Source organism: Triticum dicoccoides, chromosome 2A (assembly GCF_002162155.2).
Source record: "Triticum dicoccoides isolate Atlit2015 ecotype Zavitan chromosome 2A, WEW_v2.0, whole genome shotgun sequence".
NCBI classification, from domain to species: Eukaryota; Viridiplantae; Streptophyta; class Magnoliopsida; order Poales; family Poaceae; genus Triticum; species Triticum dicoccoides.
In genome coordinates this window covers 222,992,539-223,000,856 of record NC_041382.1, presented here as the reverse complement: position 1 = coordinate 223,000,856, position 8,318 = coordinate 222,992,539, and positions in this window count along the sequence as shown.

The window sequence follows — 8,318 nt, the reverse complement described above, 5'->3', positions numbered from 1 at the left end:
CCCGCTCCACTCTGGCGCCGCGCTGCCCTAGCACCCCCGCCTCGCTCCCCGCACCACCCGTCGCCAGCTCTGCCGCCATGCCACCACACCACCGCCACCGAGCCGCAGCCGCCTCCTCGCTGGCGCACCGCACCGCCCCGCCGCCGAGCCGCTGTTGCGCCACCTCACCGTCGCCGCTGTGCCGCGCCTCCCCGTCATCCGTGCCGCATCAGCGGAGTTCGCTGGAGGCCGCCGCCTCACCGGAGTCACTGGATCTGGGGAGTGGGATGAGATCCACCACTCCCTCGATCCAAACGCTGCGTACCCATCCCGGGTCCTCCACGTCCATTTTTCCCGCGAGGTGTAAATTCTACCTAGTCCTGAAATCCTAACATCATATGCACTTGTTCATCATGTCATATCTCCATGCCCGTGACTCCGTTTTGCGCATATGATATATCAAAATGTTCGTCTCGTTAAGCTCTTCATGTTAGTGGCATTTTCATGCATGTTACTGTACATATTGACGCCATTATCATCATTGCAAGAGTGATATATGATGTTAACTGCTGATTCTTAACAGAACTTGATGATTTGTCATTTTTGTTGCATTTTGTGTGTGCATCCTATGAGCATCATGTCTACATGTTTTATGATCGCCCTCATGCCATCTTTACAGGGGTGCAAGTGTTGTATTTTGCCAAGTCCTTTTCCTGATGTTATTTTGATGCCTTATAAACATGTTGCTACCATGATATCCATGCAAATTTTGAGATACTTCAGTAAGGATGTTTTGTACATGTGGTTATGCTCTATCCATACATGCCTCTGATTGCAATTATGGAGTACTCTAGTATGTCATTTCCTTGCTCTACATTTGCTAAATATTGTTCCTGGCAGATTGTTAACATGTCAATCAATATTGCCACGTGCTTTGTTAGTGATGCATGTGCCCTATGAACTTTCTCTTGCCCTTTTTAGCTTCATGAACATGTCTTCTTACTGTTGGTATGATTGTGTTGTCATGTAATGCTTTGTGGTGAGTGGCATGAGCTTGCAAAGTTGCTATCATGAATCTGTTTATGCCATGCTCTGTTTTTCTTCCAAGTCTGAATCTATTTATAAAACTTGCTATGTTTACATGGGTGCCATTATATCTTCTATGCCTTTTTGGCTCATGTTCGGCAAGGGAGTTTTGTTCTATGCTTTTAGTAGAAGCATCCCATGCCTTTTTTTGCTATGATATGTTCCTGTAGCATGTTGTTTGCTTGCTCTAAACATTGCTTCCTGATGTTGTTTTTGACATGTTAGTATTTTCACTAAGTCTGTGAACCTGATATCTTTTGCACTTTTGCCATGCTTGTTTGGACCTGTTCTAGTGTGAACTAGCAGGCGCTTAGTGTTCATGTTTTGTAAATCTTCATGTGTACTTTATGCTCATATGCTTTGTTGCTATGTTGGAGTGCAGTACCTTAGTTTCTTGTTGCATTATAAATGCTATCATGCTGTTAATCACAAATTTGCATCATCCTTGTATTGCTTGTCATTTGCAAACCGTGCATCTGTTTCCGGTGATCCTTATATCGATTTCGACCGAAAACACCTCATGTTTCCAGTGGCATACTTGGTTTTCCAAGTTGATGCCTTGATCATCCTTTTCTTTTTGGAGCACTCATATGCATTGCATATCATATCTTGCATATCATGCCATGTATTGCATTATGTTGCTTGTGCATTGCACCGTGATTGATTGTTGTTTCGTTGCTTGTTCTTGCTTTTGGTAGAGCCGGGAGACGAGTACGTGAACGAGGAACCTGTTGAGTACACTAACGAGGACCAAGCTTTCGACAACTCTGAGTACATTGCAGGCAAGATGACCATACCCTCGATATCACTTCTATCTTTGCTTGCTAGTTGTTCGTTCTATCGCTATGTCGCGCTACATACCACTTGTTATATCATGCCTCCCATATTGCCATGTCAAGCCTCTAACCCACCTTCCTAGCAAACCGTTGTTTGGCTATGTTACCGCTTTTGCTCAGTCCCTCTTATAGCGTTGCTAGTTGCAGGTGAAGTTGAAGTTTGTTCCATGTTGGAACATGGATATTTTGGATATCACTTTATCTCTTATTTAATTTAATGCATCTATATACTTAGTAAAGGGTGGAAGGCTCGGCCTTATGCCTGGTGTTTTGTTCCACTCTTGCCACCTTAGTTTCCGTCATACCGATGTTATGTTCCTTGATTTTGCGTTCCTTGCGCGGTTGGGGTTATGGGACCCCCTTGACAGTTCGCTTTGAATAAAACTCCTCCAGCGAGGCCCAACCTTGGTTTTACCATTTGCCTACCTACCACCTATACCTTTCCCTTGGGTTCTGCAGACTCAAGGTTCATCTTAATTTTAAACCCCAGGGCCAGTGCTCCTCTGAGTGTTGGTCCAACCTGGGTGATGTCCGACGCCCCCTAGGCCACCAGGGTCTATGCCAACCCGACGTCTGGCGCATCCGGTGTGCCCTAAGAACGAGATACGTGTGACTCCTATCAGGATTTGTCGGCACATCAGGCGGCTTTGCTGGTCTTGTTTTACCATTGTCGAAATGTCTTGTAACTAGGATTCCGAGATTGATCGGGTCTTTCCGGAAGAAGGAATATCCTTCATTGACCGTGAGAGCTTGTGTTGGGCTAAGTTGGGATACCCCTACAGGGTATAAACTTTCGAGAGCCGTGCCCGCGGTTATGTGGCAGATGGGAATTTGTTAATATCCGGTTGTAATGAACTTGACACTTGACTTAATTAAAATGAATCAACTGCGTGAGTAGCTGTGATGGTCTCTTTTCGGTGAAGTCCGGGAAGTGAACACGGTCTTGGGTTATGTTTGAACGTAAGTAGTTTCAGGATCACTTCTTGATCACTTATATCTTTTCGACCCTTGCGTAACTTCTCATATTACTCTTATTTGCGTATGTTAGCCACCTTATTTGATTAGCGCTTGCTGCAGCTCCACCTCATTACCTTATCCTACCCATAGTCTTGATCTCGCGGGTGTGAGATTGCTGAGTCCTCGTGACTCATGGATACTTCCAAACAGTTGCAGGTGCCGATGATACCACTGCAGGTGATGCTACCGAACTCAAGTGGGAGTTCTACGAGGACCTTGGTCGTTACTATGTTTTGTTTCCTGATGATCAGTACTGGAGCCCAGTTGGGACGATTGGGGGTCTAGCATTTGGGGTTGTCTTCCTTTATTTTGGTTCCGTAGTCGGACATTGATTGTACTCTGGATGATGTATGTTTAACTTGTTATTTGTGTGAAGTGGCGATTGTAAGCCAACTCTTTATCCCTTTCTTATTCAGTACATGGGATTGTGTGAAGATTACCCCTCTTGTGACAAAACCACCATGCGGTTATGCCTCTAAGTCGTGCCTCAACACGTGGGAGATATAGCCGCATAGTGGGTGTTACACTTGGGCATCCTGAAGCTTAGGCTCTTGTCACTCCTTATTCTCCTCATATCGATATCTCACCCAAAACTAGAAAACTTAAATCACACAAAACTTAACGGAACGTTGTGAGATGGGTTAGTATGATACAGAGAAAACCATTTCACTTTTGGTACTGTCAAAGACAAGATTCATAATTGTTCTCACACAATGCCTACTGTAGCATATCATTTCCACAATTTATATTGAGAAATATAAGCCATGGAAACTAGAAAACAAGCAAACTATGCATTGAAAACAGAATCTGTCAAAAACAAAACAGTCTGTAGTAATCTGTACTCGAACCATACTTCTGCTACTCCAAAAATTCTGGAAAATTAGGACAGCCTGAGAAATCTGTCTATTAATCTTCTTCAAAAAGAATTAGAATTTTATCACGCTTCTGTTAAAAATGAGAATTGTTTTCCTAAGCGCAAAAGTTTCTGTTTTTCAGCAAGATCAAATCAACTATCACCATAAGCCAACTGAAAGGTCTTACTTGGCACTTTATTGAAACAAAAGCAATAAAACATGGTAAATACAGTAGCATAATCATGTGAACACACGAAAATAGTAGGTAGAAGTGTTGGGTTGTCCCCCAACAAGCGCTTTTCTTTAATGCCTTTTAGCTAGGCATGACGATTTCAATGATGCTCACATAAACGATAAGAATTGAAACATAACGAGAGCATCATGAATCACATGGCAAGCACATTTAAGTCTAACCCACTTCCTATGCATAGGGATTTTGTGAGCAAACAACTTATGGGAACAAGAATCAACTAGCATAGGAAGGCAAAACAAGGAAAACTTCAATATTTTCAACACATAGAGAGGAAACTCGATATTATTGCAATACCTACAAGCAAATGTTCCTCTCTCATAATAATTTTTAGTAGCATAATGAATGAATTCAACAATATAGCTATCACATAAATCATTCTTTTCATGATGCATAAGCATAGAAATTCTGTTACTCTCCACATAAGCAAAATTATTCTCATGTATAGTAGTGGGAGCAAACACAACAAAATAACTATCATGGGATTGAAAATAAGAATCATGATGACAAGTTTCATGCTTATAATTATTCTCTATAACATATATCTCATCACCATAATCATCATAGATAGCAACTTTGTTGTCACAATCAATTGTAACCTCTTCCGAAATAGTGGATTCATCAATAAATAAAGTCATGACCTCTCTAAATCCAGTTTCATAATTATCACAATAAGATTCAACACCCTCCAAAATAGTGGGATCATTACTTCCTAAAGTTGACACTCTTCCAAACCCACTTTCATCAATATAATCATCATAAATAGGAGGCATGCTTTCATCATAATAAATTTACACATCAAAACTTGGGGGCCAAAAAATGTCATCTTCATCAAACATAGCATCCCCAAGCTTGTAGCTTTGCATATCATTAACATCATGGACATTCAAATAATTCATACTAAAAACATTGCAATCATGCTCATCATTCAAATATTGTGTGCCAAACATTTTATTGACTTCTTCTTCTAACAATTGAGCACAATTTTCAGAACCATCATTTCAAGAAAGATATTATAAAGATGGTCAATAATATGATGCAACCTCAATTCCATTTTTTGTAGTTTTCTTTTATAAAAAAACTAGTGATAAAACAACAAACTAAAAGATTCAATTGCAAGATCTAAAGATATACCTTCAAGCACTCACCTTCCCGGCCACGGCGCTAGAAAAGAGCTTGATGTCTACTACGCAACTTTATTCTTGTAGACACGTGTTGGGCCTCAAAGCGCAGAGTTTTGTAGGATAGTAGCAATTTTCTCAAGTGGATGACCTAAAGTTTATCAATACGTGAGAGGTGTAGGATGAAGATGGTCTCTCTCAAACGACCCTGCAACCAAATACAAGAAATCTCTTGTGTCCCCAACACACCCAACACAACGGCAAATTATATAGGTGCACTAGTTCAGCAAAGAGATGGTGATACAAGTGCAATATGGATAGTAGATATTGGTTTTTGTAATCTGAAATTATAAAAACAGCAAGGTAACTAATAGTAAACAGGCACAAAAACAGTATTGCAATGCTTAAAAACAAGGCCTAGGGTCCGTACTTTCGCTAGTGCAATCTCTCAACAATGCTAACATAGTTGGATCATATGATTATCCCTCAAAGTGTAACGAAGAATCACTCCCGGGTTCCTATTAGCGGAGAACAAAAGATAGGAATTGTTTGCAGGGTACTAAACCACCTCAAAGCTATTCTTTCCATTCGATCTATTTGATACGTCTCCAACGTATCTATAATTTTTGATTGCTCCATGCTATTATATTATCTATTTTGGATGTTAATGGGCTTTACTTTACACTTTTATATCATTTTTGGGACTAACCTACTAACCGGAGGCCCAGCCCAAATTGTTGTTTTTTGCCTATTTTAGGGTTTCGAAGAAAAGGAATATCAAACGGAGTCCAAATGGAATGAAACCTTCGGGAACGTGATTTTCTCAACAAACATGATCCAGGATACTTGGAGTGGGCATCAAGAAACGATCGAGAAGGGCACGAGGCAGGGGGGCGTGCCCTCCACACTCGTGGGCCCCTTGTTGCTCCACCGACGTACTTCTTCCTCCTATATATATCCACGTATCCCCCAAACATCCAAGAGCACCACGGAAACCTAATTCCACCGCCGCAACCTTATGTACCCAAGAGATCCCATCTTGGGGCTTTTTCGGAGCTCCTCCGGAGGGGGCATTGATCACGGAGGGCCTCTACATCAACTCCATGGCCTTTCCGGTGATGTGTGAGTAGTTTACTTCAGACCTATGGGTCCATAGTTATTAGCTAGATGGCTTCTTCTCTCTCTTTGGAACTCAATACAAAGTTCTCCTTGATCTTCTTGGAGATCTATTCGATGTAATCTTCTTTTGCGGTGTGTTTGTCGAGATCCGATGAATTATGAGTTTATGATCAAGTTTATCTATGAATAATATTTGATTCTTCTCTAAATTCTTTTATGTATGACTGGTTTATCTTTGCAAGTCTCTTCGAATTATCAGTTTGGTTTGGCCTACTAGATTGATCTTTTTTGCAATGGGAGAAGTGCTTAGCTTTGGGTTCAATCTTGCGGTGCTTGATCCCAGTGATAGAAAGGGAACCGACACGTATTGTATTGTTGCCATTGAGGATAAAAATATGGGGTTTATATCATATTGCATGAGTTTATCCCTCTACATCATGTCATCTTACTTAAAGCATTACTCTGTTCTTATGAACTTAATACTCTAGATGCATGTTGGATAGCGGTCGATGTGTGGAGTAATAGTAGTAGATGCAGAATCGTTTCGGTCTACTTGTCTCGGACGTGATTCCTATATACATGATCATACCTAGATATTCTCATAATAATTTGCTTTTCTATCAATTGCTCGACAATAATTCATTTACCCACCGTAATACTTATGCTATTGAGAGAAGCCACTAGTGAAACCTATGGCCCCTGGGTCTATCTTCCATCATATTAATCTTCCAACACTTAGTTATTTCCTTTGCCATTTATTTTACTTTGCATCTTTATTTCTCTTTATCATAAAAATACCAAAAATATTATCTTATCATATCTATCAGATCTCACTCTCGTAAGTGACCGTGAAGGGATTGACAACCCCTTTATCGCGTTGGTTGCGAGGTTCTTATTTGTTTGTGTAGGTGCGTGGGACTCGAGCGTGATCTCCTACTGGATTGATACCTTGGTTCTCAAAAACTGAGGGAAATACTTACGCTACTTTACTGCATCACCCTTTCCTCTTCAAGGGAAAACCAATGCAGTGTTCAAGAGGTAGCAAGAAGGATTTCTGGCGCCGTTGCCGGGGAGATTTGCGCCAAGTCAAGTCAAGATTTGACTCCTAACAACGAGCCATTTCTGGCACCGTTGTCAGAGTCTACGCACAAGTCAAGACATACCAAGTAGCCATCACAAACTCTTATCCCTCGCATTACATTATTTGCCATTTGCCTCTCGTTTTCCTCTCCCCCACTTCACCCTTTCCGTTTTATCCGTCTCCTTTCCCTTTTGTTTTCTTGTACCATGGCCGATTCAAAAAGGGCTAAGGGTTATCTCTCGGGTTTTACCTTGGATAGTCCTTTTGTCCTCTCTAAGCTCATAAATAATGATGCTATGGAAAGACCTGCCGGAGTTATCAATGAGAATCTTAATAATTTTGATGAAGATGATTCCAGAATTTTTCGTTATTTACTCGATGAATCTTTGAAAGATGCTTGGGATAGACTATTAAGGATCCGGGCCAGTTATGTGCCCCAATACCAAATTGAAATTTACTTAAAGAGCTTTTATGTTGCCCTACCTTCTTCGTTTAAGCATGTCTTAGATTCTATATTTTAAGAAGGTTTTCTTGAAGGGGATGCCGTAGATACTTATGAAAATATGAAAACCATATTTGGGCACCCCATGAATGAGAAGGTTGAATCCACATCTCTTTTGCTCTCCTACCAAAACGAATCTATCAAAGAGATGAAAGTTAGTTTAGATACAAATTTCCGTAAAATGCTTAATATTTCTTCTACCATTAACGGCCATGTGCTTTATCAAAATAGAAAGATTAATGTCATAGATAATAAGTTTGCTCTTTTCTTCCCTAAAACCAAAGATGACAATACCTAGATCTATCCTTGCTTTTATGCCTAGCTAGGGGCGTTAAACGATAGCGCTTGTTGGGAGGCAACCCAATTTTATTTTTATTCCTTGCTTTTTGCTCCTGTTTAGTAATGAATAATTTATCTAGCCTCTGTTTTGGTCGTGTTTTTTGTGTTTAATTAGTGTTTGTGCCAAGTAGAAC